This window comes from Protopterus annectens, chromosome 1.part0, assembly GCF_019279795.1.
Source record: "Protopterus annectens isolate FY-2018-M chromosome 1.part0, PAN1.0, whole genome shotgun sequence".
Taxonomy (NCBI): Eukaryota; Metazoa; Chordata; order Ceratodontiformes; family Protopteridae; genus Protopterus; species Protopterus annectens.
Window position 1 is genome coordinate 405904508 of NC_056725.1, and position 14674 is coordinate 405919181.

A 14674-nucleotide genomic window follows, 5' to 3' on the forward strand; every position below is an offset into this window, starting at 1 on the left:
TCTGTAGGTGACCTTCATTTCCATGCATTGATGGCAATGGATGACAGGGATGTGGCACGGGTATCATTACATGCACAGAGTGTAGTGTGTTGGTGCTGGAGGCCTAGGCTGTGCCAAACAGTTGACACCATATGTGTGAATCAGGAAGTGGTGTGGGATAAATGGTCCATAGAGAGGTGCTGTGTGTCTGTAAGTGATCTGCATGTGACAGCGTTGTTTGAGTGTATGAATGTGCACAGTCAAGTCCAGTGCTAGCCCTACATATGTGTATGTTGGGCAGCTGTGGACCATACATGATACAGTCAGCAGTTCACTGTCTCTGGCCATGAGCACGAAACCTGGCTCTGCCAGGAGTAGCAATGTCATTACCATGCCCAAGGTCAGATGCAGTGCTAGTACCTGACAGTGACTGCTGTCTGCTGGTGCTGTGTCCCCATGGGACCACCCAGGACCACGTGCCTATGGCTTGCCATGTCATGATATCAACAGCACTCTTGACTTTTTAGAACTGGAAGTACTGCCACTACTGGAGCGTGACTGTGCACAGCCATGTGGACTCTCAGCAGATGATGTTGCTAACCTATGTCCACATGTCTGACACTCAACTCCTACCAGATGTTCCAGGGCAGAGACTGTCTCATCCCTTCCTATCTGTCCATTGCATCAGTCAACCAATCCAGGGTGTTGGAGGCAGTCAAGGATGTCAGATTGTGCTGCATCCATAACCCTAAGCATCCGTTTGGTGTTGTGTGCAGAACATGCCTGTGCCTCCATGATGGGCCGAAACATGCGCCGAATGATCCATGATATGACACCTGCAACAGGAGGTGGATGGGCAGCAGTCCTCCAATGAGCACAACTGTCAATCCACCTGTGTGGGACCTCACCAGATCTCTGACCAGTGTCTACACTCACTGATGCCATAGTCATCACACTGTCTTCTTCAGTGTCACCACCCTTGGACTGTCCAATATCTGTGGCATCTGGGGACTGGGTGTGTGTGGGCATACTGACTGTGTGCAGTGACAATGGGAGCAGAAGAGGAATGTCAACCTCTGGGACAGATTCAGTCCCTAACAACCCCTCCTGTGCCTCACTATGACCACCATCATCATCAGACTACGATGAGACACTGACATCAGGTTATGAGGGGGACAGACACCAAGCCCCCCGTTCACCTGTGAGATGCAAGACAAAAGCAGTACATTACTACCTGCACTATTATGTATGGTATTCCACACAGACTCATACAGATGAGGATCCACAACTGCATTATCAGCCCCACATTTTCTCAACCCTGCTCCCATGCTCAACAGACAACCTCACAACAACATATACAGAGAAGTCAAGCCCAACATGCACATCAGCTACATCCAGTTCAAGTTGCCAGTACAATACCCATGTAAGGTGTGATATGACACTGTTATAAAACTACACAGAAAACCCAGTACACCTATCTTGAGAATGATATGCCAGTATTAGTGTCACTGCTTCAGGTATGTACCATCACCCTTTTGTGTTTGACCAGGCATCTTGGAGTAATTGCCTAATGTAAACCAAGCTGCATAGTTTGTCATAGCTAAACTGCAAATGTGTTAATGTTTGTTCAAATACACACCTGTGATTACCCAGGCCATGAACTGTGGTATACTGCTCCAGAATAGAACATAAAAATAATCAACTCTGGCTAAACATGACATTTTTGCATAGGGCAATATGGCAGACCTTAACTGTAATGAGGTATATATGATCGTAAAACAACAGTATCATACTTAACCAGATACAGGACCACAGACTTGAGCCATACCTGACAGACCTTTGAAAAGGTGATGGAGAGGTATTGTCAGCACTACCAAATGTTGCAGCACTACAAGGTAATATGTGCATATATCCACATGTACAGTAACTACTGTGATAATGGCTATATTACTGACATTCTGATTATGAGTGTACAACTGAGCATAAACCCCAATCCCCACCCCTAATGCAGGCAGATGTGACACCCATGTACTGGCATGTACAGACTGTCACAAACACTGATACAGAATTACACTGGTGAACACAGTATGCTTACCTGGGTGCTCCTCTGCTGTGGACACTGTGGCACCCACTTCCATGATGTATAGTGTGATGGATGCTTGGGAGCTGTCAGGTGGTCTTAGGTTCACCAGGAATTCCTCTGTGGCCGAGAGTTGTTGTTCTGTCACAGACCTTGCACCAATGGTGGCACAATCCCTGGCAACAGCAGCTACCCTTTGTCGTGCAGCATTCACCATGTCTATGGCCCGATGTCGGACCCACTCATAGGTCCTGTCCTCTTGGCCAATCTGACATCCCACACAAGGTCTGCCCACAATACTGGGGTATGTTCCTGTGTGCCGTGACAGGTTCTGCTGCATGTTCCTACACCCAGCACTGCAGTCTACTGTAGTGTGTCCACTACGGGAAACTCCTACTAATATGTCATACGGCCACTGCAGACTAATAGCAGTGTGCTATTATAACAACTGTCTTGGGACAGCCCAGCAACACCAGTGTGCCACAATGACAGCAAACAATTCAAACCTGCTGTAGTATATGTTCCCTATAGGCATCATGCCTCTCAACTATACAGATGTTTACAGAATGTCAAGATGTTTGCCTCATAGTTTTAGCTATTTTCACTCAATCTTGTAGATGTCTGATAAATGGTTGGTCAAGCACTGATGTCAGAAAATAGACAGAAATCTGAGTTTCACACATCATACCCTTCAGAACCCAGTCAAGCTACTGTAATACCTGTCATTCTATTAACTGTCTTAGTTTGTAGGAGTGATATTTAACAAGTGTCCTTAATATTGAGCGTTTGTCCCTCCATTATGGCTTTGTCCAGATTTCTTGCTGTAAGAGTTTGACAGGTATGTTAGGCATAGCTGTCAACCAAATAGGGATAAATGTCAACAGAAACAGGGCCTTAGCCAGAGTACATCAGGGACACTTTTAAAATGTTAGGTCTATGTCTGTGAGACATGGACAGAAAGAGAAGAGGTGAATAACTGTACATCATTTGGCATTACAGGAGTGTACACCCTTACTTATTGTCACTATGTATTACATGTAATCCACTAGCTTTCCTACTAAAGCCATCCACTGTAGGAGGGATTAAGATGGACAGTGCTATGATTTGAATGAATATCAGGGACAGTTGAGAGGCATAACTGTAGGTGCAGGACAGCAGAGTATCAAAGACATGTCATCACCATATGTCTAACACAGGCTTACTGCTGTAATCCCTATTCCCCATACCTCCACCCCACCCCCCCATCTGCATCCTGTTATACAGAAAAAGCATTTATGTACCTGGTGGAGTGCAGTACTCGTTTTCTGAACTTTGCTTCCAGTACTGTTTTGCAAAGAATGTCTCTATGTGAGGTAAATCTCATACAGACTTATTCCCCATAACCAGCTGTTTGTCTTTTTATGGTACTGTTCATTAACAGCTAATTGCCCCTGCACCAATCTGTAGCTGTGATATGCTAATTGTAGCCAATACAACTGAATTGCACTATCATTACCCAGTAACATGCCACCACTGTGCAATATATATGGCCTTCATGTAGACCTGGGCCCCTTTCTTAGTTGTTTAGATGGACATTACTATGGCAGTGAGACTACAGAGGTTGGTATCATAACTGTCAACTAAAGAGATTGATGGAGTATATCCACAGTTTCGCCTAATATATGTGGTCAGTGTCCCATGACATTGTGGTCATCTGTCAAATCACTGGCAAAGCATTGTAGGTTGAAGTCAGTAATGAAAGACACACATTTGTGTGTCAGACTTCATACTCATCAGAATATAGGTTCATAGGTTTATAGGTTGGTACTGGGCTATCTGCCCGAAGACATATATTAGCCCAGCCACGTTGTGCGGTATTCACCACCCCTTTAGTAGTTCCCTAGACCCTTGTACTAGCAGCTAGTAGGGCTGTTGGTGTTATCCCCGGTGTGAACTTTCTGTTACCCATCCACTCATCAAGGTTCCTCTTGAAGAGTGATAGTGAGGGACTCTGTCTTATGTAGATCGGGACCCTGTTCCATAGTAAGGGAAGTCTCTGCGAAGGGAATCTATCCCTCCAGCATGTTCTATTCATTGTTGTGTTGAGGTTTATATCCCTAGAGCGTGTAGCTCGAGTAGATTTGGTTTTGCTAAGATGGAGCATGTTCAACAATTCTGGGTTGGACATGGCTCTGTATGTTAGACAAAGATCACCTCTGAGAAAGCAATATGTAACAGAGAACAGTGTTAGCTTTTTCAATCATGCTGCATAGGGCAACTGTTTGAGGCCAGTAATCCTCTTAGTTAGGTACCTTTGTGGTCTCTCCAGCTGCTGGAGATGTCTAGCCAGGTACATTCCAATTGGTGCATTGTACTCAATAATGGGTCTGATGAGGGAAGAGTAGAGGGGCACCATTACATCCTTAGATCTTGATGCAAACCCTTTCATGATCAGATGGGTCACATAGAAGAATTTTCTAACCACTTTGGCAACATGGTTATCAAAGGAAAGCTGACTATCTACTTGGGTCCCTAGATCCCTTATTTCTTCTTCAGATTTCAGGGGATTACCTCTTATGTTGTAGTTTGCGGGTACTCTGTTTTTTCCAAAAAAAATGTTTTTTATGCATGCTAATGCAGTAGCTGTTCTATAAACTGACTATCTTTGTAAAGGCAAACTGCAAAACATGTCCCTAACTCTGGGCCTTTGTCCCACCATTAAGTATGGCTGTGTCCAGGTTCCTTGTTCTAGAGGGTTGAGGGGTATGGTACTACTTTTATATGCAGCTGTGTATGCTACAGGCTGCAGCTGCTGCTGCAGGTTAGAGCATATGGGGGGAGTGTGAGCAATTTGGAGGACAGCATGCTGTACGTGTAACTGTGGCAGCTGTGCCAGCCATGTTGTTATGGCAGAGCTAGGGTAAGGGTACCCTTTACAATCCAATTGAGGCATGTGATTACATTACATCTGTTATGCAACAGTGCAAATATCAGAGTAGTAGGCAACATATAGTTAAGCTATACAGATATGTGCAGTGTGCCCCTACCTGCAGGCCTCTGACTTGCAAAACTGGGTAGCAGTTCATTAATTAGCAGTAACCTGTGTGGATTATGAATGCATGACTCAGTCATTACTTGCTGTCATCACAATAATGTAATTGACCTCCAACACAAAACTGGGTTTGAACAAAGGACTGTGTGGCAAAGCACACTGCACACAAGGCATTTAACAGACTGAGCTATTGAGACACTATGAAAATGTGCGTATTTGAATATATATGTCCACATATGCATGTTGTGTGAAACGTTTCTACATCCATGAGTATGTGCATGGCTTTATATGGTTGTATTTCTGCACCAGGGTCGCAGCTGTACATGTGCTTTGCCATTGCTGCCTTAGCAGATGTCTTTCCACAATTTACTGATAAAAGGGCACATATACCTGCTATCACAGGCTTCACTTGCATCCATTATTAGGTATTTGGCTGTCTACTGCTTTATAAAAGCACCAGAGTCCAAGGTACACTCCAATTTTCCCATTAGTTTTTTTTTTTTATTTCAGTTACATGCTTAATGACTGTAAGTGGCATTTGGTATGTTTTGCTGGAAGCAGTTGCCTTGACTATTATCTTTGTAGCATAGTGGATTAATGCAGTTGGCTATAGTTGAGAAGGGTCTGGTTTTAAAACTTGAGAGGTGTTTATTTTCTACATGTGACTAAAAATGTAATAGACACAAAATCATTAAACCTCATTTAAATTGAGCTAAGTGAAGTGGTGTGGCAGGCCGCACGGCTCAGCTCGGAGCAAATCCGTGCTAAAAAAATATAAAGAAAAGAAAAAGGGGGTGATAGAAAAGTGGTTAAATGGGTGCAAGCAGAGGGAAAACATAGTGAAAGCCGGTAGGGATATGCAGGACAGGTGCAGGAAAGAATCATAGCTATCCAGCTGTGCATTTTGACAGATTTCTGTAGATGAATTTGGACTCTCAATCCCCAGAGAGAGGAGTGAGGACAACATAAATGTGTTATCATGCCAATTGGACCAAATTAGTTGTGTCCACTGGGCATGGGTGCTAAATGGAGAGCTATGCATTGGATGATATTTTTTGGAATGTTGGGGAATGGACATGGGTATATGTGGGAAGGTAAGTTGGGTAGGAGAGGATGCATTTGCAGACAGACAAGACAGCAGCAGACAGGGGTGGTGTGTGACACATGAGGGAGGTAAACATCTTGGATGGGGTGGGTGTTTTGGAATCTGAGTTTCATGTTCCTCCAGACAGCAGCAGCATGACTCATGTCCCCACCCATGGAACAGTTGACACTGCTCCTTCACTGGCCTGAAGGTGGCTGTGCTTGGAGGTTGGGTGAACTGACCTCAGTAACCTTTAACAGACACTCCAGTCATACAGCCATACCAAGATTACACAATTTATTTCTTTGATTTTTATTGTATTTATTTTCTTTATTTTCTGCTGTATTTTCACATTCTTGCTAATGATTTTAACTTGTCTGTGACATCTAAACACACAATTATGTACTCATAAATTGGGCTACCTCAACCATTTACCTGTAGTTCCTGTGGAGAGAGAATTTGTAAACATTATGTGACTGATGTTGTAATATTTAGTGGTACGTAGCATTGGATTCAAATCCTGGTCTGTGTGGAGCAAAATGTACTAAATACAGAACATTTAACAAACTGAGTTTCTGAGTCATTGCTGATTACTGACTGATATTTGCCTAGAGCTCACCTGGAAACAAAATATGACCTGGCAGTACTACCACAGTGTTATACTACAGTGACAGCAGAACACACATGCATGAAATACAAGCATGACACAGATAGTAGGTAAGCTATATATTAATATATGGAATATAGGTGTACACAATATATTGTTAGTGCTTTGAAATATGTGTGAAGTCAAACAATATCAGCTCATGGAGTGGGTTACCTCACCCATTTACCTTTATTACCTAATTTCTGTGGATGACCGAGCATTATGTGAATAATATTGGTTTAAAGTCAGCCTTGAACACTACTATACGAGTTAACCAATACAATTTACATTCATTAGATTTGCATTCCACAGCTATTAGTGTTATACTTGACTGCAGCACCTTACTTTACAGCCTGAATGCATACAGCTCTACTGCAATGGTTATAACAACAGAATCTTGATGTACACCATTTTTCTTGGTTCAAATGGTATTGTTTCATGTTTTATTACACAACAGTTGGCATTAATAATTTTTTTGGAATACAGCTCTAATTCCACATTTATTGCACTACAGACTTTATTGTATATACTTTAATGCAGTTAATACTTTACTCTTTCTTGCTTATTTGACTTCAATTAGCATAATACAGCCATACTCACCACACTCACGGTGCAACCTGGCCAGGTCCCTGCCATGCGACTCAACATTGTGAGCCCTCTCAGTTGCAGCTGTTGGGAGAGAAGCATACCATTATGCATACCAGTTTTGCAAACATTCAGATTACATATTGGTAAAACAGAGGAAGAGGTACTTGCATACCTGTGGGGCATTCCCTGCCCAAGCTTCTTGGACTCTGGTATCCAAGAGTCCCCTCTTTCATCTCTTCAGGTTATCATGGTGGTAATGACACTGCTCACCTGTGCGGGGGATACCAGTAACATTGGTGAGATCTCTTGCCAGCCAGTCCCAGGCCTCCGTCTTACACTCTGATCTCCCTGCAGCAGCCGGTCATCATGTTTTTTTACTAGGAGTTCAACCATGACCCAGGACTCCAGGAAGCCCCAAAGCTGTGCCTGAAAGCATGCACCTTCACCAGCACCTGCCATAGCACCCATCAAAGACAGAACTCCAATGGATTTTGCTGTATTCCCACCTATTGGGCTTACTATAGGCTTTTTCCTGCCCTTAAACTCCATTGGGCAACATTTAAAAATGGTGTTGTCACTTAGCATGTAAACCAGTGTAGCTGAGCTAAGCATTGAAAATAAGAACCATATGTTTAGCAGTGCACAAACTAGCCAAGCAGAGCTGAGCAGCGCATAATCATTGGCAGCTGTTACCATGTTTATGTGGTGCTTAGCCGGTCTTAGCAGAGCTTAGAGAAGGGCAGTGGGCCATAATTTCAAATCGGCATAATTTGCATTTCATAAATGAATGCTTATTTTTCCCTTCCATGTATTCAAATCCTGGACCTAGTGCACATGAGGCCATAACTCTACCCATTTAGCTATGTGTATAAGTGGAATTCTGCTATACCTTTACATTATACCTCTGAGCTACCTATAAGCACTGCTGAACAGCACACTGTGCAAACCTGCTCAGCTAGAATTAAACATGACATTTAAATAATTAAATACATCCAGTTTCTATTTTTAGATGTCTGGCAGGTGTCTGCTATCATATCTGTGCGCGTTGTTTAGCAGTGCTGTGCTCCGTGCCATGCTGTGCAAACATGCTTTAAGAAAAATAGAAATAAAACATTTGGACACTGCAGGGAGTCTCTTCCTCATCTGCAGACACAGTTAGCACTACACTGGTTCAATAACCATGTTCTTTGGTTCTCCCTTCGCAATGTGCTATCATTAATATGCATGGTGTGCTGCCGTGGAGGAAGCGTGTACACAGACAGGATAACATTCCATTTAGGCTCTACATGGTGCTTACACAGATTTTATTAAATCCTGGGGTTCTTCTTTTTATTTTGGAGATGAATGCTATAATATAACTGTACACTTGCAAAATGTGAGAAGCAAGATGGGTAATAGAAAAAGGAATTGTAATATCTACTTATTTACCATATTCAGATGCTTTGGTTATTGTGGTTAAAAACAAGGTACACAAGTGAAATCTTGGTAAGGAAGAACAAACTGATAAATATAGACTACAATTAAACTGAAGAGTAAGGGGGTTGATAAAAATAAGAAAATGAATGGGATATATTATAACAGAAAATAAATGTGTATTGGAAGTAAAATTTGGAGTGCATGAAAGTATAACAGGAGAAATAAGAAAAATTATGGAAGACATTAAAAGCGATAGGAGAGGGACTTGTAGTCTGTCTGAAAGTTATAATGACATTCTACTAAATTTTGAATGAAAGGACTAAACTGGTAATTAGCTTATTCCCTCCAGTACAGCTCTTTTGAGTGTGTACCTTTGACTCCCAGTGGTGTGGGTTAAGCCTTTAAAAAATGAAGTTATCACTTTATAGTTCTAACAAATACTCATTGTCAGAGATCAAATATCAATACAATGGTGTTCTCCATCATCTATGCTTCAAGATAAAATGTTCTGATACCTTATATGTAGCATGGTTTTGGAATTATTATTGTTAATATGAATAAGCAATATTTCACAGTAGGACGTAACTGCAAAAATGCCTGAAGGTGCACTCGGCTGTAATGAAGTTGTGTGAGATGAACGTTTTTGGTTCTGCAATGTTTTATTTGACAAGACATTAAAAAGTTATTGGTTTGGTGGAAAAGATAGTTATCACCTGAGAAAAAGATACATATGTTAAATTTGTATATATTGGGAAAACAAGCCTACTAGTGGCCCAGATTCTGTAAAGCTCGTGGAATCTGGAGCATTCTACTGACATCAGTGTGAAACTTGCAGATAACATTGTAATATGTAAATGAACTACAAGAAACTCAGAATACCTCAGTGAACAATGGAGTATTGCAAGTGGCACACTAAACATATCCTCATGTAATTCATAAATATTGAGAAATGGTTGTCCAATCACATTGTACAGCAACAAAGTTAATGAAAGATTATCACAATTCAAGCAACCTGATAGTTATACTGATATATGTATATGTAACAGAATCTGTCCAGTAAAGTTAAGGACAACCATGGAATGTAACTAACTATCACACCAAAAAAAAAAAAAAAAAAAGTGCCAACTATCCCAATGTAAGCCGCATGCCATTTGTAACACACATTTTCAGCAAAAACACCCAGAAACATCACAGACAACTATGGATATTTTGGATATTCATCCACCTAACATGAAATGCATGCTTCAACGCCATTTATATATATATATATATATATATATATATATATATATATATATATATATATATACATATATATACATATATAAATATATATATTGACAGCAATCTTTCCAGTAAGTTCAGAGACAACTATGGATATCTCTGTAATACATCTATTAATAAAATATGGAAGCTTGGATTTACAAATTCCAATGGAATCCATTAATCTTCTAATAAAAACATTAAAGACAAAGAGCAATCAATCACTGTCACATTGTCCTAGCTAACATTTGCTAACATGTGTTGGACTTGTGTGGGGAACACAAGTAACACACATGCTCAAGGAAAGCAGGAGATAGAAAAGAAGATGTGGGGTATGAGCGAAGAACAAGAAGAGGGATGTTGGAATAGGAAAATCTGAGGGAAAGTCAGGGGTATGGGCAATTATTTTTAGTGGGAATAGGCCCCATTTATTTTTAGGAATAGAAGGAAAAGCAAACATAGGAAAAGAGGAGGAGAAGACCATTACAGCATGAATACCCATAGAACAAATATCACAAGACATGGCAGACAAAGGCTGGACAAAAACAATAAGGACAGGTAAATTACACAGATAGCACACATAACACAGGCAATAGATAGTTGACAAACAGGTTGGGGATGCATACCAGCCATGGAGAAACGCAGAAAAACATATCCACCTATGCACTATCATATTACAACATATCTCAAACTGTGTGACAGTCATACCTGCATGTGTATGACCAATGGTAGATGTGTGTTTTATATTATGATCTCAGTACACACTGGATAAGTAAACCCATATCCAGTTAGTCTGTCAGCAGTGCAGGTGCAAGCCAAGCAACATCACAGAAGAGCAAATGTTGGTCTAACAGTGCTAGAAAACTTCATCAGAAGACAGATCTAAACCTATGACTGTGCATGTGAAAGGCAAACAAATGAGCGCAGTGCTAAACAGAAGTACAGCAGAAAAGCAACAACGGCTGCTACATACAATAAGTAGATGTACACAACCCAAACTAATGTGTAATGGAATGTGTATGTGTTACACACATGTCATGTCAAAGGCAACACGCAGGTGTAGATGTGTGTGTATGTCTGTCAGTGGCATAAATAGAATGTACTTGAAAAAAAGGTTAATAGACATACATACACCAATAACATGAAATAATATGTTCAGAAAAGTAACAGTGCAACATAATAAATATAGTAGGTTGTGCACATGGATGAGAAAAACTACACTGGGCAGCACAAAAGTATAATGAAAACAAGGATGCATTGCAAGCATTAGCTGACAACTTGTGTGTACATGTCCTGCATGGCACATGTTCACTGTGTCAAATTAATACATGGCAATGGTCATTAGCTGCAACAAACACAAATATATCTGCAAAACGTAATCAAATATGAAGGAGGGAGGGCGGTGGACAACTTCGGCCCACATCAAGGTAAAGCAGGACAAGGTAAGTTGACATAATGTTAATGCATGTGTACAGCACACAGGGTGCTGTAGAAGCCAAACTGAAATACATTTAACCATTTATTCAACAGAAGGGTCAATGAAAAATGTATGTCAAATGGCCAGATTGATTATTAATATACACAGAACTGGACATGTATTAAACACATACATAGTAATGTGCAATCATGCCATATCAACATGCATAGGTAAGCAAGCTAAAATTTACAAGCACATACACATATACTATCATGAAAATGTCCAATAAAGAAACGCAGGTACATGTGAACCACCCTGCTCATTACAGAGCAGAGTACACTGCTGTGAGCATCATCACAGTACATTAGCAGTAACTTAGGGAATGCTCATATGTCAAATGTGCATTTGTGTGTCAGTATGTATCCGACTATGTACGCACATGAACATTTAGTTAATGTGTACAACTATTTGCAGAAGTTGTAAATCGATGTCAGTACGTAATGGATGTGGAAATGCTACATGCAACAAATCCAACATAAAGTACTGTTAAAGAATGTGTTATCTGTATATATAGATTAATGTTATATTGCTGTCTGATGCAATCAGAAAATGAGAACTGCACACAGAAAGACTGTCCCTCTATATGATCCCACATGGCATCAGTGTGTTCAACCTAAGACATACAACACCTCATCATGCCAGTGGGACTTCATGACAATTGTCTTCCAAACCACATGTGGAATGACATGTCTGTCTGTTGCACATACTTGATATGGCAAAAAACAGTTCCAAGGCATATCACACTGTTAGTGATGGAATACAGACAACATATGTTGTCTGTCAGTCGCCCCAGTAAAACACATGTTTACAGACTACCTCTTGCAGCTCTATTTGTAAACAGGAAGTCAGTATAGGCTTAGATACACCTACCCAGGTCATTAGCTTTCTAAGAATGTATGAATAATCAATTAGAGATTGTACTATATGCATTCAATGATTTATATGAAGAGCCACAACATGTTATGTGAGACAGGCTGCATGACAATTTGCTGAAAACACATCAATATAATGACTATAACAGTAAAACAACATTATATGTTCAATCACCATAGCTGATGACATATGAGAATCTAATACATATGTTACTAACAGTATTGTATGTATACAATTGTATGCATTACCTGCCAACAAGTATTAACAATCAGTTGCCTGAAAAATCAAAACATTGTGAATATGCTTGCTGATAATTAACTGCTGCATGCAAATGTCTACAAGTGTCAGTAAAACATCCACCTCAAAGTAAGTGTGGCAGCTACACCAACCCAACTGCTATTTAGGTTGTGGAGTACAATTCATAACAGGTGTGTTGAAACAATGGGTCAATGCTACATGAAAAGTTCAACATTTTTAGATTTCAAACACAGTTGCAAGCACACCCCATACATATGTGATTATTTCACTTACCTTACTGCATTTGTGTCAATATACATGTTATTGTGAAAAATATAGGCTTGTAAACAGGGGCAGATACATTTCATTTCATAAAACAAGAAAAATAATCAACATACCTCTGTCCCTCAGCTGCTCCTCAAGCCTGTGCATCCAGTTGATGCACATGGCTCAGTTGTTGCTATGATCCTACTCAGGTGAAATCAGAAAAAGAGAATGTATGGTGATGTATTCCTCAAATAACGGTGATATACATTTCTCAGCAAAGCTTCTAGACATTTACTTCAGAAGAGCATTAGATAATCCCAATACACATGTGACAGTTGTGCATATAGGTGTTAATATCTTTGAACACAGATCAAATGACATGAGTCCAACCTGCCACCACAATCTACATCCAAACTCCAACATTGAGAGCGACCTGCCTAGCTAACACAACTGGACTGAATGCAGTGAAAAAACTTCTTTCTATGACATCATCTGGATGAGGGATGGTCTATTAATAAAGATTTTTGCTGAAGATTTCAAAGTATGAACATGTGTTGGTCATGTTGTTAAAGAGTTTGAAACTTATATTCTTGTCAGCACTGTGTTCAGAAAAAAGTAACAGTAATTGAGAGCATCCATTCCTCAGAGAGTGGGACAGTATCCTGTATCAGAGCTTCTGTTAACAGAACCATACAAGATGCTGTATGTGACGGACACAGTAAGGTATGTGTGAGGACCAGGATATTCCTTGGCAAAGTGCCAATCATTAAAAAAAATACATACATCTCCCCTGTTCTGTATTTCAAATGTCCCACTTCCTCATAACCTGAAGGTGATGTTATTCTTCAGCTGATTGTAATATTTCATGATAAAAACAGATCTTGACAGCACTTTTACAAAATATACAATATTGTTCAGACATATAACTGTATTTAGCAAGCTTTATTGACCCTTCTGTTGAATAGCTGATGTTAATGGAACATTACAGATTACGTATATGTTTGTAACAATTTGATGAATAACAGAGTTTTTCACAACCATGCTCAAAAGTATCCATTAATATCAGTAAGTGGAATATGCTTCTCTAAATAAATGCTGTGGGTAGATAAAAGAAAGATAACAGTTTCATATGTGTCCCCTCTCTGGATTTGAGCACACAGCATACCAAAATGTAAGCATGCTCGCCTGCTTCCTTACAAGCATAGCTAACACTTTGTTTCTACACAGGTACTGCTCTACCCTGTTGTAAGAAAGCTGATGCTATTAAAGCATTACAGATTATGGGCATATTAGTAGGACTTAAATGGCTAATGGCAGTTATTCGTAAACATGCAAAACAGCAACATTAATGTCATGTTTTAGAATATGCTTATCCAAAGAAATGCATTGGGTGAATTAAACCAAGATAACAGATTCAGATAGATGTTTCCCTATGTGAACTGGAATCCACAGCATGACAAAATGTAGACATGCTGGCCAGTTGTCTTACAGGCCAAGCTAACAGTCAGCACTGGTTTCATTTTCAAAAACAGCTACTGCAGGTGTTTATTAGAAGTCCTGCAGAGAATAGATGAGTATGGAAACTTCAAAAATGTATTCAACATTTTATTGCACAGAAATAACAGCTCTCAACACATACCTGAAAATGCATGTGTAAGCAGTTGGACAGGCATTCCTTTTTAGCTTAAATAAACATGTCTGTGTACTTTCTTAGGAGCAATGAATTAATGGTG